Genomic DNA, 27,876 nt, shown 5'->3' with positions numbered 1-27,876 from the left:
TGGTTCAGTGGTTAAGAGCATTGGCTGCTCTTCCAGAGGTTCTGAGTTCAATCCCCAGCAACCACATGGTGGCTCGCAGACATATGTAGTGAGATCTGATGCCCTCTTCTGGTGTGCAGCGTACATGCAGGCAGAACACTATACACATAATAAATCTTAAAAAAAAATTGAGTATTATAGCCAGGTGGTTGTAGTGTCCCAGCACTCAAGGAGGCAGAGGCAGGTAGATCTCTGTGAGTTCGAGGCCAGCCTGATCTACAAAGTGAGTTCCAGGAGTGCCAAAGCTACACAAAGAAACCCTTTCTCAAATAACAAAAACAAAACAAATAAAAATTAAGTATTACAAAGTACAGTCAGTCCTGTATAGTACTAACTTATTAGTTTCATTCTTGGAGTGGTTACAGAAAAGGAGAATGCCTTAGGCAGATACTGGAAGGAAAAGTGGTCAAAGATTCTCCAGTATGTGCAAAGCATACACCCGTCCATCCCTCTGCCTACATGGGAATTCCTCCAGACCAGAGTCGGTGTAGAGAGCTGCCTGCTCACTTTCTAGAGCAAAAGGGGGAGGAGGGCCGGTCAATACACAACGAATGGATAAACATCTACACTATACAGCTCTGTCCATGTCTTAAGACAGCCAAGGTCCATATACAGACAAGATAACAAAGGGAAGTCTCAGTGTCCCGTGACGGTCAAAACTTCCAACACTAAGAGTATCCCAGCTCTTTCTGAGCTATCCTTAGCTATAGAGCCTCCCCACCTCCAGCTATATCACCAGGGTCATGGCTAGCTCTGGCAAATAGGTACTCGGCCAACCCCAACTAGAATGAATGCTCAGGAGGACACACGTGGCCTCTGTGGAGTGAGGTCCAGGAATAACAGCACCCAGGACCTGCCAATGCCCCTGCTGACCATGCCAGGAAGATGAGGGGGAGGGGCACTAGGACTGAACCTCAGTCACATACTGAACTTCAGGGGCTGCCAGTTGTCACCACCAACATGGCCCAGTCACTGCCAGGAAGGAAAACTTTCAGTGTATCTCATACACACTGGTGTTACTGGGCACCCCGGGGCGAGATCTGAAGGGAAAGAATGCTCCCCGTGACTCTCTGGACTTGCAGTCTCCTAAGACCGCTGGTGGAAGTCTTCCCAGAATCATGGCTCAGATTCCCCCATCCTAACAACTAGCCAATTCTGAACACCAGAAGAAAATGTCCTTCATTTGAGCTATTGTTTTTGCTTTTCTTTTTTTTTTTAATACAGGTTCTCTGTGTTACTATGTAGACCAGCCTCGCCTCATATTCAGAGATCCGCCTGCCAAGTGCGCCACCACACTTGGCTGAGCTATTGGTACAAAGAGCTGATCAGGAAGGACAGTTTTCAGGCATTCTTGGCACATTTGCTACTAATGCTTTCAAGAACTCTCCCAGTAATCATGCCCAGTAAGACTGCCTCTGAGGTCTCTCCACCCTTCCTGGGACTCCATTTTCCAGCTGAGGCACCTCACTTTTTGGTGAAGTAGGTATGTATCTACATGCCTGCCTCATGACCTACCATGCCCTTCCTTCAGCTTTGTGAAGCTGTCTTCTATCACAGCAAAATTCCTTTTTTGGTTCTTTTTGTTTTTTGAGACAGGGTCTCATGTAGCCCAGGCAGTCAGGTCCCTCAGGACAAAGAACTGTCAGGTGTACGCTGTAACTGTCAGAGTGTCTGAGCATTCAGGCTTCTGTAGAAAAGCAAGTCCTACCTCCAACCCTAAACCCTACCTAGAAGCTGCCTCTCTGCTTCGGGCAAGGGGGGTCAGTCCCCAGTATGGACTCTGCCTACCTCCCTGAAAAACCTGAGTCACAAAACTCCTTTGCTCTCCACAGTTTGAAGGGAAGATTCTCTCCCCTTTAAGGCCCCATTGTGGCTGCATAAGGTCATGCTATATCTCTATTCTAGAATTGGGGTGTTGTGGTGGTTTGAAAGAAAATGGTCCCAAAGGGAGGGTCACTGTAGAGGTAGGCTTTGAGCTCTCATATATGTTCAAGGCACACCCAGTGAGACAGACCACTTCTTTTTTGAGGGAAGAGGGTTTCGAGACAGGGTTTCTCTGTGCATCTCTGGCTGTCTGGAACTCACTCTGTAGACCAGGTTGACCACGAACTCACAGAGATCCACCTGCCTCTGCCTCCCTGAGTGCTATGATAAAGGTGTATGCCACCATCGCCTGGCAACAGACTCTTTCTTTCTTTTTCTTTTTGGTTTTTTGAGACAGGGTTTCTCTGTAGCCCTAGTTGTCCTGGAACTAGCTCTTGTAGACCAGGCTGGCCTCGAACTCACAGAGATCCGCCTGCCCCTGCCTCCCGAGTGCTGGGATTAAAGGTGGCCCGGCTTACAGACCATTTCTTGTTGCCTGCAGGACTCTCAGCATCTTTTTCCAGCACCACGTATTCCTGCATGCTGCATGATGATACCAGTGAACCTCTGAAAGTGTAAGCCACCACCCCAACTACATGCCTTCCTTATAAGAGTTGCCATGGTCATAGTGTCTCTTCACAGCAATAGAAAACCCTGAGACAGGGGTGCTCTCCTTCAGGCCCCCTGTTATGATACACATAGCAACTGTCCATCCAAATGAAGCTTTTCTTTGGACCTGAGGGCCTGCTCTCCCACTAACAAAGCTCTTTTGAGGGCTGATCTCACAACAGTTCCTTCCCATGAGCCTGAATTTTAAGTTACAATAGCCTTGAACTCACTATCTAGCCAAGGTTGACTTTGAACTCTTCTTTCTCCTGCCTTTACCTCTTCAGTCCTGGGATCACAGGTACATGCCATACCTGGCTAAAAGTTCCCATCTTTTCTGTACAAGGTTTGTATCTCCTGTTGTTCTGAATAACTCCTTCCTATCCCAAAATAAGATTCCCTTTTCTGGCTCTTTGATTGGCCTTGTCTGTCTGTTTGGATGGTGCAAGGTGGGGTGCACAACCAGGCTTCTCAAATGCACAGCCAACTCCTGGGCATCTTACTGAGCCACCCAGTCTACCCCCCTTTATCACATTGACTCCTGACACCTGGCAGCACCAGCAGGCTTCAAGGGTGCAGCAGTTAACCTTCACCCCAGTTTGCACTCTGATGTCTGGAGAGTTGGTTTCTTTCCTGGCTATTCATAGATGCTATGGTTTGGATATACCCCAACTCAGTCCTCCACTCCCATGGGGTAGTGGTGCTGAGAGGTGATAAGATCTCTTAGAGTTTGGTTCTCAGGGGCTGGAGAGATAGCTCAGTGGCTAAGAACATTAGCTACTCTTCCAGAGGACCTAGATTCAAGTCCCAGCACCCACATGGCACCTTAAGACTGAATGTCACGAGTTCCAGAGGATCCAATGCCCTCTTCTAGCCTGAGAGCACTACATGCATGCAGTACAATACATACATGCAGATAAAACACCTATTCACATAAAAATAGATTAAGGGAAAAATAATTCAGGCCTAGAGAGAAGCCCTTAGCTCAAAGAGCATACTGGCCTTGGAAGGGGGTGATTATGGGGCTTTTGAAAAAGCAAGTTATTACAAGAGCCTTCTCACACATGCTCCTGTCACTGCTATCTGTCAGGTGATGCAGCAAGTGGGGCGAGGGCTTGCCAGAGTCTGTGCCATGCCATTTAGACGTTCAACATCCAAAACTATGAGCTTAAAACCAATCTGTTTTCTATATAGAGTCAGTTTCGGCTGTTCTGCTGTGGCAATGGGAGACTAGAGTAACAGTCTTTACATACTGGCCTTGAAGCACAGGCTAGAATTCTACTACTTAAGACACAGGTAGGAAGATCAGACCTTATCTCAAAAGCCTAGCTGGAACTTTTGGTGCTGCGCTGTAACTGGCCTGTCTAGAAGGAATGAGGATACACTAAATAAATGCTGTGCCCCCATTCTAACTATACAAATGGTTAAAACCAGGCACCCTAAGAACTATAGGTCTCCCAGGAATCTCCAGCTAGGAGAAAGGGCAGAAACCTAGGGACAAACAGAAGGAATGGTCTCCAGAAACTCACAGGAGAGACTACCCTGGCAGGACAGATTGCAGATGAGACCTTGCTGGACTGCTTAGTGACACTTCTTACCTTCTCCTTATGTGCACCTTCAGGTTAGGAACCCTGGCAATGGATGTTAGATCTGAAAGGCTGTCCCTGTAGAGGGGTCAGCCAACCTTTATAGGCTATCTACCACCTCCCTAAACTGCTAAGCCATTGGCATGTAGCAGCCTCAAGGCAGGGCGAACACCAGGGTTAGTTTCCTAAACTATTCCTATGTAGCACCTTCATCAATCTAAGTGCAGAGATTCTTCTCTAAAGAGTATAGAAACAAAGATGGCCACTCCATATTACAGCTTCCCCTGCCAGCATGGTTAAATGATGACTACCTGAAACCCATCTCAGAGGACCTGCCTGGAAAGACCTTGGGGGTAAGGGTGAGGGGCCAGCATGTTACACAACCTCTTTGTCCTTCTTCCCAATGTGGCTACACTGAATAAATCTTTTTCTGCTTGCCACTATTAAATTGGGTATTCAACTTTTAAGATTTATTTATTTTATGTGTATAAGTCTTTTGTCTGAATGTGTGTCTGTATCTTGTGTGTGCCTAGGGACAGTTGTGAGCTCTCATGTTATTGCTGGGAACTGAGCCTGGGTTCTCTGCAAGAGCAGCAAGTGCTTTCAACAGGTGAGCCATCTCTCCAGTCCCTTAGTTTGGGTTTTTTAATTGATTTATTGAGGACAGTGATAGAACTCGACTTGTTGGGACACAAGCTATGATTTGAAGTCCAGTAATCACAGTATCCTTGTTAGCCATGCCATGCCAGAGAGTATGCCAGAACCAAAGTCTGTAAAGTAACACAGTGAGGAGGTCCACTGCCTTCAATATTGTATGTGCATGCGGTGCTGGGGATGGAGCCCACAGCCTCAGTCATGCCCTAACTTGCTTACAAGAGCTCTAACACATTATGCTTGACGCCCTCACAGCTCAAAGCCAGTTTGTATCCTTCCATTGGAGCTGTCCCTATCCTGGAGCAGCACACAATGGCAAAAAAAAAAAAAAAAAACACAAGTTCCTGAGGCAGCGGCGGCAGCAGCAGCAACAGCAGCAGCAGGGAGGTAGCAGCAGCAGCAGGGAGGTAGCAGCCAGGAAAGCAAGCGCCACTCTGTCTTTTATACAGTGACCAGAAGTAAGCAAGATCTGTTCATGGGGTCAAAAGGCAGACAGGACCATCTGGTCTCAGGGACAGCCAGAGGACAGGAAGCAGAGGCCTGGGTGCCAGCAACGGCTTCTGCGGCTGCCTGTGAATGGCTAGAAGAATGATAGAATCCATCAAGGGAGGTGCTGAAAACCTGTGCACCTACAGTTAGCATGTTTCAAGACAAGGAAGAAAGCTTTGTACAGCCTGCGCATCCCACGCTGATGCAGGTGGAGAAGAGACAAAAAGAACTGATGTGTCATGGTCCAGGACACAGGAGCACAGGGTAGAGCACAGCTACACAGCCTGACAACAGCCCCGCTCACCTGAGCAGTGTGCAGCACACGCTTGGGGCCTAGAGGAACGGGCAAGCAGGGCATGTGGGTGGAAACGTGGAGATGCAGGGACACAAAGGAACAGGAGGCATTTTTTTCTTCCTGACTTCCAGCTGGAAGTCTAAATCTGAGACAGTCTACAGGTTGTATGGATCAAGGCTTTGGATAGAGGCCCTGTGACTCCTGCCGTCAGCTGATACGTTTAACTACAAGGCGTGAAAATGCACTTTTAGGGCTGCCTAGTTTGTCAAGCTGGGGAGGCTGGTCAGTGGACAGGTCCCTTGGGCTTCCAGACCACCAAATTGCCGCTGGTTGTGGTAGTCCCTGGGGGTGAAGCTGTCCTTTAGGGCAGGACGAGACAGACAGAAACTCCTGATGTGACAGGCTGTGATCTGGGCTCCAGGGAGCTGCCAGCAGAGGAGGTAAACACACATGGAACACTGTGTCACCGTTTCTGAGACCTTGGCTAAGAAATCCTGACGTCTAGAAATTCTCCCAGCAACCAATCTGCAACAGCACCCTCCTCTCCTCCCATCTTGGCAGCCAGAGCTCCTTAAGCCAATGTGCTCAGCTATTAGACAGCAGCTCACCATGACAAATTCTCTCCTGTGATAACTTCTCCTTGGGTCTCCCCAATGTTCTGAAGACATTAATTTAGCCTCACACCAGGGTGTCATGGTCTCTTCACAGTTCAAAGGAATAGCACAAACCAAGCATACTATGGGTATGATAGAAAGCTGTGGACACGGGGCAGCCTTGCATTTCAGCCTCCCCTGGCAGGAAGGCCAGCCTACTCGCCACCCTCACCCCCGACAATAGGGACAGGCCTGGCCTTCAGGTGGCTTCTCTCACCCTATTGTGTATTGAAAAATAAATAAATAGAGTATTCAGTTTAGTTTAGGTTTTGCTTTTGAAACAGGAGTCCTGGAGGGTCTAGAATTCTACATAGACCAGGTTGGCCTCAAACTCTTAGAGATCTGGCCACCTCTATTTCCCAGGTACTAGGATTAAAGGTGTGTGCCACCATACCAGACAAAATATGGCATTCTCGTCTTGTTTTTTTTGTTTGTTATTGTTGTTGGTGTGTGTCGTAGGTCGTCGTCGTCATCATCCCCCCCCCCCCAGAGTTTTTCTGTGTAACAGCCCTGGCTATTCTGGAACTCTTTTTGTAGACCAGGCTGGCCTTGAGCTCGAAGAGAGCCACCTGCCTCTACCTCCTGAGTGTTGGGATTAAAGGCATGCACCACTAATGCCAAGTTTATGGCATTTTTTTTAAGAAAAAAAAAAGACTTATTCATTTCATGTATGTGAGTGTTTTCTTTACATGTTTGTCTGTGTACCATGTGCATGCTGGGTGCCTGCAGAGGTCCAAGAGGATGTCAGGCTTTCCAGAACTGCAGTTATAATACGTTATCTGGGTGCTAGGAAGAGAACCCAGAATCTATGCAGGAACAAGTGCTCTTAACTGAGCCATCTCAGGCTCACAACTGCCCCAAAGAGAGAATAAAAGCAAGCATAAAAAAAATGACAGCGTGCTTGTCAGTACAACACAAATGTAACAGCGGACCAAGGGAGCTTTGCTGGGAGGTCGATGCTCATTGTCAAAGGGTATGATGCGCACACTTGTGATCCTAGCTCTTGGGAGACAGGAGGATAACAAATCCATTGCCAGTGTAGACAACACAGCAAGAGTCAGCGAGTTGGCTCAGCAGGTAAAAGCACAAGTTTCACAAGCTGCAGACCTGAGTTCAAGCTCTAGAATACACAGTACAAGGAAAACCAACTCCTAAAGGCTGTCCTCTGACTAGTCCTTCATAGTGTACTGTGGAGCACGAGCCTGGGCATCGCACACGCATGCATCACACATGCACGCATGCGCGCACACACGAAAATAAAAAAGTTTCTCAGCACCCTGCAGAGAAATAAAATGGCTATGAGGTTAAGGCCAGCCTGGGCTACACAGCAAGTTCTAGGCTAGTCAAGACTATGTGGCAAGACACTGCCTCAAAGAACAATGACTAGTTGTCTCAAAGATTAACTTGGCTTGAGGTGACCTTGTGGTCAAGGGGTGAGCCCTTTATCAAGACCTGTGGTCTGAACCAACAAAACGCCAGCCTCACAGTCACTACGGTTGTAAGCTGACTGACACATCACCAAAAGATGAGCTCTGGCTCTCCTCCCCTACGTAGAGTGCCAACAACAAGCCCAGGTCTGCTTCTGGGGCTCCTCCAAGCCTTCCTGCCTTACACTTTCTATAGGTGGTCACCTACATTCGGGCAAGGGCTGTGCTTACCACACACCACAAGTAGGTGGGTGATCAGACTGTGGAACTGTAGTCCAAGTGATGGGAGCACATGGGAATGATGAGGACATGAGAAGCAAGAGCAGTTCCTCATCCCGGAATGTGAGTGAGGCTGTTTGCCAGCTGAAGAGCCAACACTCCAGCACAATGACCAGCAACTGCTAAGGGCTGCTGGTAGTTAACATTCTTCTCATAAACAGATTGGTTTTGTGGACACAGGGTCTCACTCTCTAGCTTTGACTAAGCTCACAGAGTCCTGCCTGCCTCTACATCCCAAGTGTGAGCTACCACAGCCAGCCTCATTTATAGCTGTTCTATGTTAAAATAACAATGACCCAGGCTTAAGGCATGAAAAACTGTATATAACCTTGGGCATAGTCTTATCTCTTTACCCAGCTACTGAGAGAAAACTTCAAACAAAACTGTTTGCCTTAAGATATCCTACCAGTGCTGGCTGAACTTTCACCTTATAACCTTGTCAGATGCCATCAGAAACCACCCCAGTGACAAGGCAGAACTTTAAACCTCACTCAATGAGTTGGTTTTTCTTGGTGGGGGGGAAGGGTAGTTTTTCAAGACAAGGTTTCTCTGTGTAATAGCCCTGTCTGTCCTGGAACTCCCTTTGTAGACCAGGCTGGCCTCGAATTCACAGAGCTCTGCCTGCCTCTGCTTTCCAAGTGCTGGGATTAAAGGAGTGGCCGCCATCCCTGCCCTGCTGAATGAGTTGCTTTTGAGAAGCCCAACCTCTGGGGTATGTTTTCCTTTTGGGGGGGGGGGGGACTCTTTTGCTCCTAATCTTCATGCTTAAGCCTCTGTTGAAATATCTTTAACACAATCTCCAACTCCACTTCATAAACTGACTATCCTGGAATTCTTATCAGCATGAAAGCCTGGTGAAACATGAGTTTAGGTCCCTTAAAACTAGAGAAAATCCTCAGGCTGTTGAGGGGTGACAGCTGGGAGCTGTATCCCCCAAACACTGACATAAAGACACAAATTAAAAGAAAATGTGGGATTGGGGTAGGGAACCTGTAGATGAGAGCACCAGAGCATCCTGCATCCCTGTGGAAACACTGGGAATCTGGAGGAGGAGCAAAAGGCTCTGCTCCATCTATCTGGCAAGTCACCCTCTCCAGCAGATCACATGATGGGGGGGGGGGGGCAGCACAAGCCTGGAAGCCAAGCACCCTGGACTGGAGCAGCCTTGGAAACACTTGAATCCCTTAGCTAGAGTTTTCTTCACTATGGACAGTGTTGGAACAATGAATATTGCCTTAAAAAGTTGTCTAGAGGATGCTTTTCACAGTGACATCCAGCTGTCCCTTATAGCTGCTGTCACATCTACCTCAGAAGATGGCTCTGAGCCCAGTAGGGGCAAAAGAGCAGTCAGCAGGTCCAGCCGGCAGACAGGGCTGAAAAAGACACACTTCACTGGGGGGGGGGGGGGGGACTGAGGATCAGGGACCTGTGAAAGGACTTAAGGTTCACCCTAAAGAGGTGATCTACCCTACCAGGCAAAAGCACAGGAAAGACGCTGAGGGTAGACGGCTGGTGACTCAACATCGGGCCCTCCTTGCCCACTGTCCAAGAGGAAAACAAGCAAACCAGGGCTACCAAAGAGCCTAGAGTAGGGCCAGGCCTGGCCTGGATGTAGACTACACGTAATGCCCTCCAGCTCCGTGCGCGGGTTTACCAAGACGACCCAGTAAAGCCCACGCCTGGGACAGGAATGACCCAGCACTTGCTGCCTACTCTGAGGCCTCATAGCAGGTTTCAGGGTGAGAGGGGGCGACATGACTAGGCTCCACCAGAGAGGTCCCTGAGACGCTGGAGGCTGCAGCCCTCCATCCTTCAACAACCATGCAGCTCCCTGTCCCGCCAATCTAGCCTCTTAAACAGCGAGTCTGCTCCTTTCTGCGGAGACCCCCCCTCCCCGCACCCGGTCCTGACAGGGATAATCAAAAACACCTTTCAGTACCGTGTGGGCTGCTTTCAATTGCCAGAGAAGGTTTGGTCTGTCGGACTAGAGTCCCGAGTCAGGCCGTTTAGTTTCCATTTTATGCATTGGAAAGGGGAAACTGAGTTAAGACGAGAAGGTAAGGGCCGCCTCGCCCTCGACCAACCTGGTCCAGACCGTGTTCCAGGAGCCCGGCGCCCGACAGTGTGTTAGCCCCGCCAGGAGCGCAGCCCGCCAGCCCCAGCCTCCAGCCGCACACTCACCGCCTCCGCAGCCGCCGACTTCCGGGTGCCGCACCCGCGCGCCACAGTCTCCAGCCCAGGGCCCGCCCAGACCGAGGCCAGAACGCTCGCTATTGGACGCAGCAGCGAAAGGCGGAGCGGCACACCCACAGCTGCGCCCTTGTTGGCTGTGCGTGCCGTCGCTCAGATACTCGGCGCTCCGCCCCCAGAGCTGCGCCAAGATTGGAGCTACGCCAAAACTGAAGCTGTGCTGGCGTCTGGTTCCTTCATGCTGCCACTGCAACCCCAGCCTGCGAAGTATCTCTGAGAGATTGAGATAGCCCCTTAACCCGATAGGTTCAGGCGCAAGAACCGTCGTCCTTAGGCTGTGTTTGGTCTTAAACCTCTAGATCTGTCCTGTCCTTCCCTTTGCCGCCTCCAATTCAGTCAATCTGTCTCTCTGGCCTCTGACCCTTATCTATTGCAATCTCTGCATTAGAAATCACCAAAGAACTTGGGCTTTTGCTTCACCTTGCCTTCCATAGTCTTTGAGCGGACATGGAGACCGTCCCGCAGGTCCCGCAGGTCCAGACCCTAAGGATAAGGAGTTGACCACGCTGGAACTATGCTTGGGCAATGAATGGGGCCTTCGGAACAGAACCGAGGCTTTCACTGGGGCTACCTGTACCCGTTAGCATCAGGTTGTGCCAGGGGCCAGAGCATCACTAAGATGGGACATCCAGGTACCTCCGTAAGGTGAATACTAAATCCAATGACAAGGATGACATCTAAAATAAGGACAATGATAATGTACTCAGTTTCTTGATACCCAGTTCTCATTCACTCCACTTTATAGCTGTAAACACAATTTCTCAGGGCAGTTAAGCTATTCATTTGAAGTAAAAGAAAGGGCTGGCAAGATGGTCTTGTTGGTATAGATGCTTACAGTCACACCTGGCTCCCTGAGTTCCATTCCTGGGACCCTCATACTGGAAGGAGAGAATTGAGTCCTTTAAGTTGTTCTCTGATTACCACATTTACATTGTGGTGCATACATACTAAATAAAACGTAATTTAAAAAAATTAAAAATGGCGAGTGACAATAGCTGTATGGAAAATCTAGGTGCCACAGTCCCAAACTGCAATCCTGATGTTTTGTAGAAAACTGGAATCCAGAGAGGTAAAGGCAAGGCTGTAGCCAGACCCAGCCACCACCGGTGCTGCTCTGCCCATTTCTCTCACTACCTCACCAGTATTCCTCCCGGGAGCCAATGGAAACCGTCTGCAAAAAACATAACAGGACGCCACGCAGCATGACTCTTGGCCAGCAGGTGGCAGACCTAGCTAGGCACTTCCATTCTCCCTCCACTTTAGCACAGTCGTGCTGTGCTCCCGCCAGCAATCTCCCACTGAGCAACCTGACCACTTGGTCTTCGGCACTAAAGTAGTAGTGATGGGCAAGCAGGACACAGGCTTGGGGATAAATGAGTATGGCTGGGTTATGGACCAGCAAATACACAATAGCTTGTCTCCAAAGCACCAAGCCATGTACCTCGGAGTGGGACATGGGTTAGACAAGCTTTCCCGTTACTAAACAGGGATGCAAGAACACATTGGACAGTGGTTCAAATCCTGTCACAGGCAGCAGGTGGCCCTGTGACCTGATTTGAACCCTTACTCCTTTTTGTTAGTTAAACACTCTGACATTCTCTCCCATTTGAATCTGGCGCATGGCCGTCCCACCTCCAATTGCACATCCCTCACCACCTTTCGTAGCCACCTTTTCAGGCCATAAGTGAGGACCAGTTAGGAAGCTCTTCCTGACGCATGCCTTCTTGGTGACTTCCCCCAGCACTGTCCCTACAAAGCTGGCCAGCAGCTATCTAGATGGGAGCGGAAACACTGAACTTTTGGCACCTGTGGCCTTCTGCTCCATGTTTGACCCCTCCCTGATAGGCAGACTTTAGGACAGCACCCCTGAGACCTACCTGAACCGTCTCTACCCACCGTGGTCTTGGCTATGCAGAGGGTAACCAGACTCTAAAGCAGACAGGTCTCTGGAAGGGGGCATTCCTAGCTTGAGTCAATTAGGGAGGAATGTTTTCCTTTTGCCTTCTTTCAGCAGAAAAGAGGCATGTCAGCCTCTTTTGTACCATCACCAGGTATGTAGAAATAGTGATAAAGAACTATGGGACTTTCAGAAGAAGGGCTCCAGGATGCCTAGGGGCCATGCCTTTGGAGAACGTAGAGGACAGTTGGACTTACTAAACCCACTTCCCATGGAGAAAAGGGACTCCCCCACCACATAGTAACTTAGCCAGAATGTTGTTCTACATAGCAAGAGCTGCCTTCTAGGAGGACTCTGTTTTCTTGAGGGGGCTCAATCTGTCTTCCCAGAGCTCAAAAATATCTCAATGTCAGGATGCCAAATGCTTTTCATTTCAAGTGCCAATAACCAACAGAGTAGAAGCAACTGCCTTGACTTTGAAGAGCTCCTAGTATCAGTTTTTATTGCTAGAGAACAGGTGGACCCAGAAGTAAGATCTTGCTCCAGGCATTTTTCTTTCTTTGTTCTTGCCAAGCAACAATGGTTCTTGTTCAACCATTATTGGGTGAGCATGCTGGACTCAGCATATGTGGTTGAAATATGACTGTCTGGGATTCCCCCCCCCCCCCCGGCTTCCATTAGCACTATCTGTAGAGGCCTTGGAAACGCAGATAGCCCGGGAGTCACTTATTTCCAAGTGCATCCAGGGCCTGAAAGGCTTATAAGCAAGCACAGGCCAGATTCATCTCTGCATTCCCGTCTCCTGTTTACAACATCCCTGGTGGTTCCCCTCCACTGCCTGGTGTCACTGCAGATGTGGCTGGTGTTCTCTACCTGGCAGGGCAATGTGTGCTAATCTTTTCAGGCAGTGGATGATGAAGCTCCTTAATGTTTCTCCAGACTCAAAGCAGGGCAGAGGAAATGCCGACACTAGGGTGGGGTGGGGGAGAGATAAACAATAATTCCCCTTCCCAGGCTGAGAACTCTAGTAATGCCCCAGGAAAGAGCAGCCTCATGCAGTGTGGGGAGTACCCAAGAGCGCTGTAAATATAGGCTTGACAGAAGAAACAAACCCTAGTTTTACCAGTCTATTTTTGCCCTCGAAACACTGCAGCCATCCCCATCCCTTGCCAGCCTTAATAACCTTGTCTGTCCTCGCTGGGGCAATGAGAGAGCCCCATGCCCCATGGACCACTGGGTTCATGTCCTGGTCTCCTAAAACAAGCAAGAACCTCCCCAGACCTCAGTTTTCCATCTGTAGAATAGGGGCAGCAGGCCAACCCTCCTTGTAGGAGAAATACCATTCTATGCCAATAAAAAGGATCGACACTCCACCTGGTGTCCGGCAAACAGCAGGCGCTAAAGGATACCTGCGAACTGGGGGTGGTGATGGAGACAACGCTGCTGTAGTCCAGTAGTGACCGCCGGCCCTGGGAGCTGCGACTCAGGGCCTACTATCCGGGAAAGTCCTCAGAAGGCGGCCGAGAGGGGGCAGCTCCGAGCCTTCTGTCTCCGTTGCGACCGCAGCATTGGGGCAGGTGTCAGGGCCTCCTCAGCCTGCTCCGCTAGGGGGCCGATCATCCGCTAAGACTGACAATACCAGGAGCCCAACGGCAAACTGCAATCTCTGCACATCCATCCAATCGGTGCGGGTTGCGGGGCGCGTCTCTCTGCCAATGGGAAAATTCGCGGTTGGATGGGGCGGGGCCGGGGCCTCGTCGCCGGCTGGGTCCCCACTGCACACGGGTCGTGGGAGGGGTGGGAGGGCTAGGCCGCCGGCTGATCGGGGGTAGGGGAGGGGGGAGGGTTCTCCCCAGCACCCGCACGAGTTGTGGCCCCGGGAGCCGCGTTCGGTGCAGAGCGCTGGAGAGGCCGCTCTTCGCGCACCGGGGGACCGGGAGCGCCTGTCTTGGGGGGGCGGAGGCCGCGCTGCGGAGCCGCCCACGCCGCGCGCCAGGTGAGCTCGGCCGGGTGGGCGGGGTCCGGCTGTGGGCCTGGGGCCTGGAGCTGGACACTCGATTCTGGGCCGGGGCTGGGGTGTGTGCTGGGGGAGCGGGCTGGGTATAGAGTCTAGCTTGCGACGTGGACTCGGCTAGGGACAGGGTCCTGGGCTCGGACTCAAGGTCTGGGTGGGGTTCGGAAGCCGGTTCTTCTGCCCATCAGCGCTTCGCCCACGCCGGGGCTCCAGAGAGCTGGGGTCGCTGGGGGCGGGTCCCTTTGTGCGTGACCCCAGGGCCCTGTCCGACTTGACCAAGGAGCCAGCTTCATGCTACCGGGCTGAACACGACCCAGCTCCCGCAGCCTTGCCCTCCGCGAGCCACCGCAGCACCTGGAAGCTGGCACTCGGCAGCTATGGAAACTTTACTACGGGGACTCAGGGGAGGCGAGGTCGGGGAACTTCCACGGGCGGCACAGCCGTTGGTGAGCGCAGGGTCTCGGTGATGCCAATGGGGTGTCCCCGAACCACGCTGCTCCTAAGGCCTCACAAATGAGAGAAGAGACTCTGCTGGGAATCCCTTGTCTGGTGTCTCTGCTTGGATCTTTTCCCTAGATACCCCACATTCCTCAGTGGGACGCCAACCCCAGACAGTCAACAAGCCTGGAGTTGCTCTGGGTAGGAGGCCTGGGTACTCTGGCTTTCCCCCTTTAATTTTTAAGTAATCAGATGTTGCATACATGCAACATTTAACTATTTGTTTTGGTGACAGATAGCAAAGTGTCTAGGGTACTAGGGGACTCTTGCTTCTTCCCTGTAGATTCAGACATTTAGATATGATGGAAAAGAAAGAAATGCTCCCATTTGTGTTAACTTCTAGGCTCTCTCTCTTTTAACCCATATATTTTTACTTGCAAGTATTTATTGCAGAGAGTCATTGGTCTGAATTGAGGCCTCTGGTTTCTGCTTACACTATCTGCTGGGTCCTCACTGGAACTCCCTTTGGTTATCCTGATGTTAGGCTAGACTTTTATAAAGCCAGGGATAGAACTATGGGCAAGTTGTCATTGGGAACAACTCTTGCTCAGTACGGCCAGTTATGAACCAAGAGCATCCAACTCCACAGTGATCCCCAGGCCCTGTACCCCTCCTCTGGTCCAGGATCCAGGCTTTATCTGGTCCATCCTGAGCAAGTGCCACCTGCTGTGGGGAGGGTCTCAGGATCTGTGAGCCTGGATGGTGATAGATACTGGAACTGCTCTAGTTCATCCCTGTGTTCTGAGGCTATGCCTGCTTCAGAAGCGGGTGGTCCAGACAGATACTAACTATCTGGAAAGGCCAGAAGCTGCAACTTTGTGTCATCTGAGGTAAGACCTGTTTCTTCTGCTGTCTACACCTATCCTTCATTTGGGATCCATTAGTGCTCATTGCATAGTGGGCACAAAATATTTGGCTCTGGTGACAGGTACTTCTGAGCACAGCCAAGCCAGTGCGCTGGTCCTCCTAACTGTGCCATCCTCATGACTTCTGTACAGATGCTGGTGACCAAGGCTCTCTTGCATGAATTGGACCCAGCCCTTAGTCTGGCTATGTCCCAGCTGCTATATCCCTCCTACCCCCAATCTGTGCTCTTTGGCTCCCTACATTAATTCTCTCTCACAACCCTCCTCCAGGTGGCCTCTTCCTTGCCCTAGGCAGCCTTTGCATTTCTTAGCCTCTGTAGGAGTAGGGCTGTGCTGTGTCCTTGTTTGTGCAGCACAGGATTCAGACTGACTTCCTTTCACCCCCAGACTAGCCTGGAGCTCTTCCCCAGACGCCTAGCTGGAAAGCCAGAGCTCTGCTTCTTCTGGGTTGATTGTCAGAGATCCTAGGACAAGGCTCTGTGGCATCCTGGAGTGCTTCTCATGCTCTGAGGACCACTCAGGAGCCACACGGTGGGATGGTGAGACGTAGACCCACAAGGACACTGGTAGATGGAAATGGTTTTGCAGCAGAGTCTAGCCCTGAGCTGGGCATCAGCATCCCTGACTGCGGTTGGTGCATTCTTACGATGGGTCTGGAGGGGCGGCTTTGCTGTGGTAGGTACCAGTCTTGGAGCAGCACGAACTGTCCCTGAAGGTGGCTGAAGGGCTCCCTGTATCTGCGCCCACATTGACTGCAGGAAGGACATGTTCTCTTGCGTTTTCATTCCCTCCTTTGCTCGCAGAGCCCTAAGAGAGCCATGCAAGGCTGCATCCTGCCGAGGCGATATCACAATCAAGCTCTTAGGCAGGCCATCCTGACCCATGATGAGTACATGTGCCCTCAGTCACCTGCTCCTTATGCTCAGTCTGGCCTGTCCTTTGGTGGACTTAGCTTGTACCTGTGGGGACTCTCCACATAGTCAGCCTTTGCTGGTCTATAGCTTGTTGGTCTGGCTTTTAAGCTTGAGCCGGGCTTGTGCCCCAGCCTAAAGCCCTGTGTTTGGGTCAGTGGCACTATAACACAGCTGCAGCCCTTCCCCAAGTCTCAGCAAGTCTGTGGAGTACAGGCAGGTGTCAGCAGGGTGTCTAGAGATTTAGATGGTTTGGTGGTGAAGCCCAGTGTTTGTGCCTGGGAGGCAGGTTATAACAGGGCTAGGCTCAGACTATCCTCATTGAAGAAATGGAGCACGACAAAGTGCTCAGTAGTGCTCCTTGGCCAGATGGGTTACCCAGGAGCCTGTAGACGAGCTCAGCAGGATGTTCAAAGGCTTTCAAGATGGGTATCCCGTCATGAGTCCCATCATTAGGTTTGCCTTTGTTTCACTGCCCTGTCCAATCTCTGCCACTTCCTGTCTGCCTCCTGATACAGGGCTCCCAGCAAGCTGACTGTCTGTAGTCCCTCTATCCTGACCTACCCTCCTGTACCATACCCCTGTAATGAGAGTACCCCTAGAAAGAGACCTGTTCCTCTGTTGACCACTGTCACCCTGCCTCCTGTAGCCTCTCTGCGTCTCCACCTTTTGCCTAACATCTCTCCTAGAGTCCCATATGGCATTGTAGCCATACCATCTCCCCCTGGGGAGGGGTATGAGAAGCCCTGGGAATATGAACACGTGAGTTCAGATCCTACCTGACCTGGACCTGGTTTTCACATTTGTAAGATAGGGAATTATACCTACCCAGGACAGTCAGTGGAGTTAGACGTTGGCTAGCCATTCATGTGGCCAAGGCTGTTGTGGTGTGGCAAGTGCTGGGGTGAGACTTTCGAAGATCAGGGCTGATAACAAAGTCATGTGGTTCTCTGTAAGACAAAATCCAGGTTAACATTTAAGTTAAAAGCAAAGTTGTCCCAGAATGTCATGTGTAGAACAGGGGCTCATTTTCCAGCCACAGTCTTTGCTCTGCTTGGGGAAGGGTTCGTGGACAACTCTACCCAGCAGTTCCTCCAGTATCAGAAGGTCCTCCTGCCTCAGCATGTGCTGGCTCCCTCTTGCCTTTGGTGTTGTGTTGACCCTCATCCATGCATCATGATCCCACTCTAATGTTTAACCAGCTCTCCACTTCCTACTTGAAGCCTCTCTACTGAATGGCCTGGCTGCCTCTCATGCCTCAGCCTGGCCTGCGTCTGGCCACCAGAGGGCCTCAGGGACTGCTAGGGTAGCAAGCCAGGCTTCTGGTCCTCCCTGCTACCCAACTCTAGGTTGGATGGAATTCTTCCCTAGATAGGCTGGGGGAAGATAGGCTGTTGTGAGACAGAGAGACTTCTGGGACCAAGTGAATGGAGTCCATTGAGGAAGATTGGGCAGAGGCATAGAACAATCTGGAAACAGACCAGAGAGGGAAGAACTCCCATTACTTACATTGTAGTACCCCAGAGATGCCTCCTCTTGCTCAACCCTCCCTCGCTGTCTATGCCATATAGGTTTGCATTTTTGTGACAGAAACACTCCGGCAGTGTCCCTAAGCTTAGATATACCAGGAGGGAATGTGTCCCTAGGCTGCCAGTGTCCTAGGAACTGGGAAGCTGCCTAAAGGAGAAGGGTTGGGGCTGGTTTTGAGGAGCCTTGGGAGAGGCAAATGCCATCCCACAGGGTAGGTATGGCTGAAGGGGTTAGGGGGCACGACCCTACATGGAATAGCAAGACCCTAGTGAGGAGAGAGTTCTCCTTGAGCCGGGCGGTGTTTAATCCCAGGCAGATCTCTGTGAGTTCGAGGCCAGCCTGGTCTACAAGAGCTAGTTCCGGGACAGGTTCCAAAACCCTGTCTCAAAAAACCAAACCAAACAAAACAAAACAAAAACAAACAAAACAAGACAGAGAGACACAGAGTTCTCCTTGAGCTGTTTATCCGACTATACCAGATTCAGCCTTCTGGGAGGAGAAAGAGGGTGCTCTCTGTCCACTCTGTGACCTCAGCCTCATCCGGAGAGAAGTGGACCTAATGTAAGCTGCAGTCCCAGTTGTGTGTTGAAACAGGAAAGTGCATACAGTGTGTGGTTGAGTCAGGAGCTCCACGGGGCTCCCTTAGAATCAGGGATGCCAGTGTCCTGCTTGGGGAAGAGTCTAGGCCAGTGTGCCTGCATCCAGAAGGAACTGACTCCAGGGTGGCTTCACATAGTATCCTCTGGTCTCTCTGCAGGGACAGAATCCACAGGATGGGTGTTAAGACATGCTGAGATCCTCTGAAATAGGTAAGTGGCCTGTGTCGCTCAGGATAGCAGAGTATCCTAGTGGAGTTGGTGGGTGTGGTTAGTTGGGGAATCATCTGGGTACAGGCAGTGTGTACTCTTGTCTGCTTAGCTTCATCCTGGGTAGACACAGTCTGAAGTCTGGACAGGATAAGATATGGGGGGCTGCCATGCCAACTAGGATTTCCCTGTGGTTCAAGTGTACATAGCAGCCACCAGATTGCTGTCTGTCCTGAGGATGAGCCCACAATGGGACTGACCTACCAGGTTGCTGGGCATTGTCAGTAAGGACATTAGCTGGGTCTGATCTCTATCCATCTGGGGTTGGATACCAGCCATGGTGGTATCTGGTGTCACACATCCTGCTTGGCCTACAGCTCAGCTCAGGGGTGCTTTTGAGTACCCAGGGGACAATGGAGCCACCAGCTGGCCACTGCTGATAAGCCCCAAGGCCTGGCACTGTGGACTTCATCTGCAAGGTGGATGAATCGTGCCATTTTGTGTGCCTATTGTTCTCTCACAGCCCCACCACGCTTGTTCCACTGTGGGGTAACAAGGCTGGTATCAGAACAAATGGCACTCTGCTCTGTGCACAGCCCTGCGGTGTAGACCTGCGGTGTAGCTGGGGTGCTCATCTGTTTTGGGTTCATCTGTGAATTATAGCTGCCAGCTTCAGTAGCACACAGTGGCACAGATGTGTGATGCCCAGGAAGTGTGGTAGGTTGGGTAGGATGGTTGTTCTGTGTCCTCTGGTACTCTATGAATAGAAGAGATGCTCTGATGGTGTTTGACACCCTACAGGGTTGCTTTGGGGCAGAGTAGGTGATACAAGGAGCGCTCCCTGTCCACTCTTGTTCATCCTGGACAGCTGTCCAGTTCACGACGAGCTGTCCTTTTCCTTCACAGAATTCTGCTCAGCCAACACCAGTGCCCAGAGCAGAAACCTGGCCCTCTGTAGTGGTGTGCTGAGGAGAAGGTGGTAGCCACAGAGCCAGGAGCACCAGGCCTTTGGGTGCCTGAGGGTCCTCTATGAAGGGATATCAGGCACAAGGGGTGACCAAAGACCTCAGGCGTGGGAAGCTGTTGGCTAGACTGGGCATGTCTGTTGATGTGTGGGAGGACCGCTGTCTGGCCGAACATGTCAGCGTACAGTCCACTGAGTTACACAGCGGCTTTTGAGATAAAGAGGCTCAGGCTGTGTCCAGGCCTTGAACCATGGCACTTCCTGCAGAAGAGGTGACAGTATCTGGGGACAAGTGGAAAGAAGGACTACACTGCACCCCTCTTACTGTTTTCCCTGCCTCGATTCTGGAGACTCAAGTCCAGGATCCTGTATGGGCTAGGCTGTCTGGGTTGCCGCACATTCGGGAGGCCAGATAGCTGGCGCTCAGGTGACGGCTCTGGACTGCTCGACACCCACAGCCACTCTTTGCTGTGGTGCTCTGCTTTCTTCTCTGCTTCTGCCTCCTCCCTGTCTTTCTTTGCCCCTCTTCCTGCTTCATGCTCTCCTTTCTCTGTCTGTGTTCTGCAGTTTTGATTGATTATTCATGCCTGCTCTGGGTTTGGCCAGGATGGTTGGCATCATTTGTGCTATCTCTGCTTTGGTCTGGGCCCATTTCATAGATTGGCAAGCAATACCCTGGCCCTGGCTTATGGCTCCCTGTCTTGTTAAAGTGTGTCTCTGCATATAGCTAGGAGGGACATAGGGAGGGGACCTTGGAGCGAAGGTAAAATGGGGCTATGTGTTTCCCATGCTCACCTTCAGCCACCTCGTGCCTACTTACTGAGTACCATGCCAGGCATGGGCATTGCACTAGAGGAGTTCTAGCTGGCTGAGGAGATGAACAAGAACAATTACAAACATGGGGTTGTGAGATGGAAGTAGTGGGGTTCCCCAGGAGGGAGAGCCTGAAGGCACTGTGAGGGAGTGACACCCTCACTGCAAGGCCTGGGTAATAACGTATCTTTTACACAATTACACAAGCTTCTGCCCCTTCTCAGAAATCTGTACCAGCCTGGTCGGTCCCACACTGGGTTCTCTTCAGGGGTTGATGGCTTTTCCAGCCTTTAGTTTGAGTCTTTAAATATTAATGATTTCGTCTCTGCCTCCTACACATTTTTTCTCAACTTTTACATTTTTGTTTGTGGCAGCTTTTGATGTTCAAAATTTTTCATATTTATAGCAAAGCATTGAATGTTTTCTGTTGTCCTCTCCAGCAGGTAACTAGCTAGATAGCGTCTCTTTCTCCTACTAGATGCTGCTGCTTTTACACTCAACATTTAATCCGCCTCAAATTTATTTTGACATAAATGCAAAGTGAAGGTTTAACTTTATTTTTCCCGCTGCATCCGAACTGTTTCTTTCCTAGTGTCTTCTGTCAGGGAAAGGGAAATGTTGCACTCGTCTGGCCGAGGAGACATGATCAGGAAGGCCATTTCCCAGGGTGAGGCTCCTTCCTGGACACGAGAGGTGCTGACCCCTGTTACTGTCCCCAGTTTATGAAACTCAGCTGCTTCTTTTGTAGTAGTGGGAGACTGTTCACCCTAAATAGGTGTGTTGTGTGTGGAAAGATGTTGCTGTGTCTTCAGGTTCTCAGATTTGCTGTCACTAGTGATGCATTCAGTCCCTAGCCAGTGCTCATTGCTCTCACTGAAAGACCAAGTATTGGGGGCTGGGAAGATGGCTCAACAGGTAAGAGTGCTTGCTACTCAAGTGTGAAGACCTGAGTTCAAATTCTCGGCATGGTTATAAAAAGCCAGGCATAGTCACATGTTTGACCCTGTAACCCCAGTCCTGTGGAGGACAGACAGAGACAAGAGCATCCTGGGTGTTGCTGATTATCAGCCTGGCTCCAGGTAGTGAGAGACCTATCTCAAAAGATAAGGTAGAGAGCAATAGAGCGCCTGGGCACTCAGTGTCCTCTGGCCTGTGTTCACAGATAGATGTACAGAGGTGTACATGTGTGTACACACACATGTATTGTTTTTGTTTTTTGAAACAGGGTCTCACTATGTAGCCTTAGCTGGCCTAGAACTTGCTATGTAGACCAGACTGTCCTCAAATTCAGAGATCTACTTGTCTCTGCCTCCTGAGTGCTAGGATTAAAGGTGTGCACTGGCTTGCTTGTCTATTTTTATATACACCGACTGATCCTCTGTATGCTCCCTTCCCTGGGGTGTCTGTAGGAATGCTGGAGCCAGTGCCTCTTGAGCAAGCTGTGAGACTTGTGGCGCTCTGGAGACTGTGGCCTGAACACAAGACCTGGTCCCTGTTGTGGCGAGGCCTATTCCTCCTTGGTTCTCCTTACAGGTGCCTGGCCCTAAAGCGACATACAATGGTGTTAACTGGTGACAGTGCCAGAGCTTTCTGGTCTGAACAACCCTGCAGTTAGGTGTAAGGCATCCTGGGGTCAGCCGTGTGGATCTTCAGGTGGAGTCCCTTGCCCAGACGGCTTTGTTCTGCTGTGGATGATCCCTGTCCTCATCCTCAGGGGTGATGGGCTCCGGAATCCTGGTAATCCCAGGTTGAAGGAACTTCTAGGCTGGGCACTCACAGAGTTCCAGTTTGAGCCTCAGCCCTAGGGGCGAGTGTGCTCAGTTGGTCTGACTGCCTCACAAAAATTGCCTACATGACTGGAGAACCCAGCACATGCTGGCTGGCTGCCTTTGCCAGCTGTGATGACTAGTCCTGGTTGTCAGTTTGACTACATCTGGAATTAACTAAAGCCTCAAAAATGGTTGGGCACACCTGTGAGGGATTTTTGCTTAATTTGATCATTTGAAGTGGGAAGATCTACTTTTTTTTAAAAAATTGGTTTCAGTGGATCTTATTTTTTAAAATTCATCCATTTATTTTACATCCTGACTGCAACCTCCCCCACTCTCCCCTCCCAGTTCCTCTCTTCCTCCCCCCCCCCCCCCACATCCCCTCTTCTCTCATCCCTATCCAGGAAGGGGCATGTCTCCCATGAGTATCAGCAAAACATTGCATATCAAGTTGCAGTAAGACTAAACCCCTCCCCGTGTATCAAGACTGGACAAGGTGACCCAGTGAGAGGTGTAGGGTCCCAAAAGCCAGTAGAAGAGTTGGAGACAGCCCCTCTTCCTGCTGTTAGGAGTCCTACAAGAGGACAAAACTACATAACTGTAACATATGATGAGTGCCTAGGTCAGTCTCATGCAAGCTCCTTGGTTATAGGTTCAGTCTCTGCGAGCCCCCATGAGCCAAGGTAGGTTATTGTGTGAACCTTCCTGTGGTGTCCTTGACCCCTGACTCCTACAGTCTGTAGTAATAAGAGCGGCGGGGCTGCGTCCCCAGCACCCCGGCTGCCTGCTAGCTTATGCCCTGAAATAATTACACAGACACTGTATTCTTTTAAACACTGCTTGGGCCATTATATCTAGCTCTTCTTGGCTAACTCTCGCACCTGGACTAGCCCATTTCTAATAATGTGTGTAGCATCCCAAGGTGCACTTACTGGGAAGATTCTAGCCTATGTCCATCTGGGTCGGAGCTTCATCACGTGTGCTTCAGAGAGCAGAGCTATCAGGTCTGCCCGGGAGAGGGGAGCATGGCATCTCTCAGCTCACTTCCTCTTCCTCCCAGCATTCTGTTCTGTTTACTCCACCCACCTATGTTCTAACCTATCAGGGCAAGCAGTTTTTTTATTTAATTAACCAATGACCTTCCTCCATCAACAGTCCATTCTCCTCCTCCTCCTCCTCCTCCTCCTTCTCTTCTTCCTCTGAATTCCCGAACTCCATCCAACGCTTGGCTATGGGTCTCTGCATCTGTCTCCATCAGTTTCTGGATGATTCCTCTGATGACAGTTGGGCCAGGCACCAATCTGGTCACGGGAGATGACCTACCTATCCACTACAGTTCAGGCTGTCTATCCACTATTGCTAGAAGTCTAAGCTGGGGTCTCCCTATAGATTCTTGGGAAATTCCTTGTGCCAGACTTCCACCCAACCCCGAAATACCTCCGCAGCAGTACCCCTCAGCGCTCTCCCCTCAGTGAACCCCCAACTTGATGATTCATGTCCCCATTCCCACCTGCCCTCCATCCACTCATGAAACCTGGGAAGATCTGCTTCTAATTTGGACATGTGAGGTGGGAAGACCTACCTCTAACCTGGGCCCTGCCTTCTGCTGTGTGTATGGCCTGTGTGACATGGAAGAGGGACATACTCTATTTTTGCCAGCTTCCTCCCATCTTTGCTGTTAAATCCATTCCTTCACTGGCATTAGAACCCACTTCTATGGGATTCCAGCATATCCTGAAGACCAGTTGAGACACCAGCCTCATGGACTGAACACTTAATGAATTTTCGGACCTTCTCTTCATAGTCAGCCATTGTGGGATTAGCTGGATCCCAGCCTGTAAGCCATTCTAATAAACCATACATACATATGTACATATATACATACATACATAGGAGGGAGGAGAGGAGGGAGTGAGGAAATTGACTCATTCTCTAAGTTCTGTTACTCCAGAGAACTCTGACATCCACCAGATAGGATGGCTAACTTTCAGCAGCTCTCAACCTGTGGGTCTTAGCCCCTTTGAGGCTCACATATCAGATATCCTGCATGCCAGATATTTACATTATGATTCATAACAGTAACAAAATTACAGTTATGAAGTAGCAATGAAATAATCTTATGTTTGGGATCACCACAGTTGGAGGAACTGAAAGGGTCACAGCATTAGAAAGGTTGAGAGCCACTGGTTTGTTGACTTAACACAACCTAGGATCACCTAGGAAGAGATTGTTAATGAGGAGTTGTCTACATTTGGTGGGCCTCTGGATGTCTGTGGAGGGTTGTCTTAATTCACATGGGAAGACCCAGTTCACTGGGGTGGCACCATTCTGGCAACAGGGTGTCCAGACTGTATGAGTAGAGAGATCAAGCTGATGAAGCCAGCAAGGGATCATGCATTCATTTCTTTCTCTCCCCTCCCGTCTCCCCCTCCCTCTCCTCTCCCTCTCTCTCCCTCTCTTGTGGATGTGCTATGACTAGCTCATCAAGTCCTGTTGCTTTGACCTCCCTGCAGTGGACTGTACCCTGGAATTGTGAGCTCATGTAAACCCTTTCTTCCCCACATTGCCCATTTCGTGTATGTGTAAAACTGGGTTTCACTGTGTTGGTTGGCCTGTATGTAGACCAGGGCAGGGCCTCAAACTCACACATCTGCCTGCCTCTGCCTCCCAGATGCTGGGATTAAAGGTGTGTGCCACCACGCCAGACCTACATGGCTTTGCTTAGGGTAGCAGACATAAACCAGGAAATATCACCATCCCCCGCTCAGAGTGACTTATGGGGGCATGGCAGATGCTGCCGTTCAGTCTGTCAAGGCGGCAGTGCCTAGGCTCTAGACAGAGGCTCTGGCTGTGCTTGGGCAGGGGTCTCTGCTGAGTAGCTTCACCAGCTGCCTTGGGATAGCAGATGGGGTACCTCTCCTACCCTCTGTGTGTCTAGGCCCGGTCTCGATGTCATCTGCCTCAGCGTACTTCCTGGCCCTCACCCTTTGTGTGTTCACTCCAGCCACAGTCCTGCCCACTGGCACTGTCTCTGGATATCTGCCCGTGAAGCCTCCTCCACACAGCTGGGTGAGCGGGCCTGGGTGTCCCTGTTCCAGCCTGACCCTCAGCTGGGGAATCTAGGAGTTACATCTCAGCCCCCCTGCCCCAATAGGGTGTCTCCCAGGAGTCCAAGTCCTACGTTTCTCTAGCCAACACTGTTCTGGAGAAGGCTACTATATCAGGTCACAGAGGGTGAAGGATATGGGCAGAGTTGGGGTGTTCTGTGGTACCTCTGCATGTTTGTGAGTGGCCTGCTGAGTTTCTTGTCTAATATGCCAAGTTCAGCTTTTAAAAATCCTTTCTTCACTGAAGTTCTTCTTAGGTGGCACAACATGCTCCTGGGCTTCCTTGCTAAGCTATGCCAGATAATGGAGGTGGCCTTTGCTGTGTGCCCTGGAGGGAGGTGCTGGGCACCTCCAGAGCCCATTCTAGATGACCAGGTTGTAGGCTGCCAAGTGGAGAGGGGTTCTGAATATACAGACGGGGAAAATTAAACCTCTGCCATGAGGAATCTGGGATGGCTCACGTAACTTGACCTCAGAAGTCCAATTCTGGTCTCTCAGAGCCCCCTCCCTCGTGGTGTTATTTCCCAAGAACCATCCATGTTCTCGGAAATGTTTCCATTATTACCTACAGTTTCTGTGGGCTGCTGTCAGGCTGGGAAGCCGCTGCACTGGGCCTGGCTCACCACGCTGGCTCACCACGCTTTAGCAAATACTTGCCTCTCATCCCCTACCCCACCATAAGATTCCCATGACGTTCATAATAAATCTCCCCTCCACCCACCAGACCATTACATCAGCTTCCCTGATTTACACCCTTTTCAGCTCTGCAGCCTGTGAGACAGCCCCGGTCCTCCTAAATACATTAAATGTACTGGTCTCTGATCCTACTGCAGTCCCAAGGCAGTCTGCCCCACCCCCAGTCCCTGGGCACACCCAGGCTAGGGAGCTGTGCTGCTGTGCTGCCTGCTGCCTGGGCACTGTTCTCCAGCTGTGTGACCTCACTTCCTCATTTGGAAGGCATCCCTGAGCTCTGGCTATGGGCTGCAGCCCGGCTCTGCTTTAGAACCCAGTGCACTCCCGTCTCCCCTGGTTTAACCGTTCTTTCTAGATGAGGTGGCAAGGAAAGGGAATGTTTAGGGTTCGAAGTCTTCCTGACCCGAGCAGAGGTGGTGGAGGCACACAGGGAGCTTCACATAGCTGTGTAGATGCAATGTTTGGTCTCTCTTCAGTTCTTTCCTCTCTGAGCCAGCCACACTTGTTAGAGATGTCTTAGTTCTGGAATGTGAAAGACAGCCAGCTATAGGTGTGTGCTTTTTGTTGGTGGTGTTTTAGACAGGATCTTTCTACATAACCCTGGCTGGCCTGGAATTTGCTACATAGACCAGGCTGTTCTCCCCCTCCCCCCCACACACACTGTTTCTCTCTCTCTCTCTCTCTCTCTCTCTCTCTCTCTCTCTCTCTCTCTCTCTCTTTCTCTCTTTCTCTCTCGATCTATCGAGACAAGCTTTCTCTGTGTAGCCCTGGCTTTCTTAGAATTCACTCTATAGACCAGGCTGACCTCGAAACTCAGAGGTAACACCTGCCTATACTTCCTGAGTGCTGGAATTAAAAGTGTGCACCACCACTGCCTGACAGATTTATTTATTTTTTACTTTGTGTGTATGGGTAGTTTGCCGAGTGCATTCAGTGCCCAAGAAGGCCAGAAGAGGGCATTAAGTCCCCTAAGACTGGAGTTTCAGACAGTGGTGAACCTCCTTGTGGTGCTAGGAATTGAACCTGGGTCCTCTGGAAGAGCAGCGAGTGCTCTTAACCTCTGAGGCATCTTTCCAGCCCTCCCTGCTGTTTTGAAATAGCCAACACTATATTTTTAAATTTTTATTTTTGATATGCTTATTTAAGAGAGTATTTGTAATTGTGTGTTTGTGCACGCACGCATACATATTTGAATATGAAAGTGCAAGGACTCAGTTTCCACAGTACCTAGTGTGGAGTTCACCTCGGTTTTGAGGATTCCAGTTCAGGTTTTCATGCTCCTATGGCAAGCACTTACCCACTGAGTCATCTCCCAAGCCCAGTTTTGTGATTTCTAAGGTTACATGAGGAGAGTCTTTTGTTTGTTTATTTGTTTGTTTTTCGAGACAGGGTTTCTCTGTGGTTTTGGAGCCTGTCCTGTAACTAGCTCTTATAGACCAGGCTGGCCTCGAACTCACAGAAATCCGCCTGCCTCTGCCTCCCAAGTGCTGGGATTAAAGGTGTGCACCACCATTGCCTGGCAAGAGAGTCTTTTAAAATTGTGCTAAAATATACTTAACCTTCAAGTATACATTTCACCAGTATTAAATATGTTTACATTGTTCTGCAGTCATCTCCAAACTTCTTTTTGCAAAACTGGAGCTCTGAGCAATGATGTCCTCCTTCCTCTCTCCCAGCCCCATGCCCTCATCTGTCTCTTCTCTTCACTATTCTAGCAACTCGTAGAAGTGGAATTGTTTAGGATTTGTCTTTTGTACCTGTTAGTTCAGTTATTGTGCTGTCTTCAGGATTCATCTGTAGGGCTGAAGAGATGGTTCAGAGATTGAGCCTATGTATGTACTGTTCTAGTTCCCAGCACCCACGTCTT

General features: G+C 50.4%; 2 protein-coding genes across 9 annotated transcripts in view; one reads left to right on the top strand and one right to left on the bottom strand.

Moving 5' to 3' along the window:
• The window catches only part of Tango2 (transport and golgi organization 2 homolog), a 49,648-nt gene extending 35,935 nt beyond the window's left edge, over positions 1-13,713 (bottom strand). The window contains exon 1 of one of the 4 annotated variants that reach the window (XR_012910360.1): positions 13,448-13,713. The gene's annotated coding sequence lies outside the window, so the exon portion shown is untranslated. Of the gene's footprint in view, positions 1-9,975; positions 10,140-13,447 lie in introns of those variants that run through there. The other 3 variants (XM_075969657.1, XM_075969649.1, XM_075969639.1) reach the window with 3 other exon arrangements.
• Positions 13,714-13,785: 72 nt separating this feature from the next.
• Arvcf (ARVCF delta catenin family member) overlaps positions 13,786-27,876 on the top strand; it is a 53,780-nt gene continuing 39,689 nt past the window's right edge. For all 5 annotated transcript variants that reach the window (XM_075969543.1, XM_075969562.1, XM_075969571.1 and 2 more), the window contains exons 1-2: positions 13,786-14,034; positions 18,615-18,666. The gene's annotated coding sequence lies outside the window, so the exon portion shown is untranslated. The remainder of the gene's footprint in view (positions 14,035-18,614; positions 18,667-27,876) is intronic.

Source organism: Microtus pennsylvanicus, chromosome 1, assembly GCF_037038515.1.
Source record: "Microtus pennsylvanicus isolate mMicPen1 chromosome 1, mMicPen1.hap1, whole genome shotgun sequence".
NCBI lineage: Eukaryota > Metazoa > Chordata > Mammalia > Rodentia > Cricetidae > Microtus > Microtus pennsylvanicus.
Note: the sequence above shows the minus strand (reverse complement) of the source record. Positions and strands in the feature narration are given on the sequence as shown.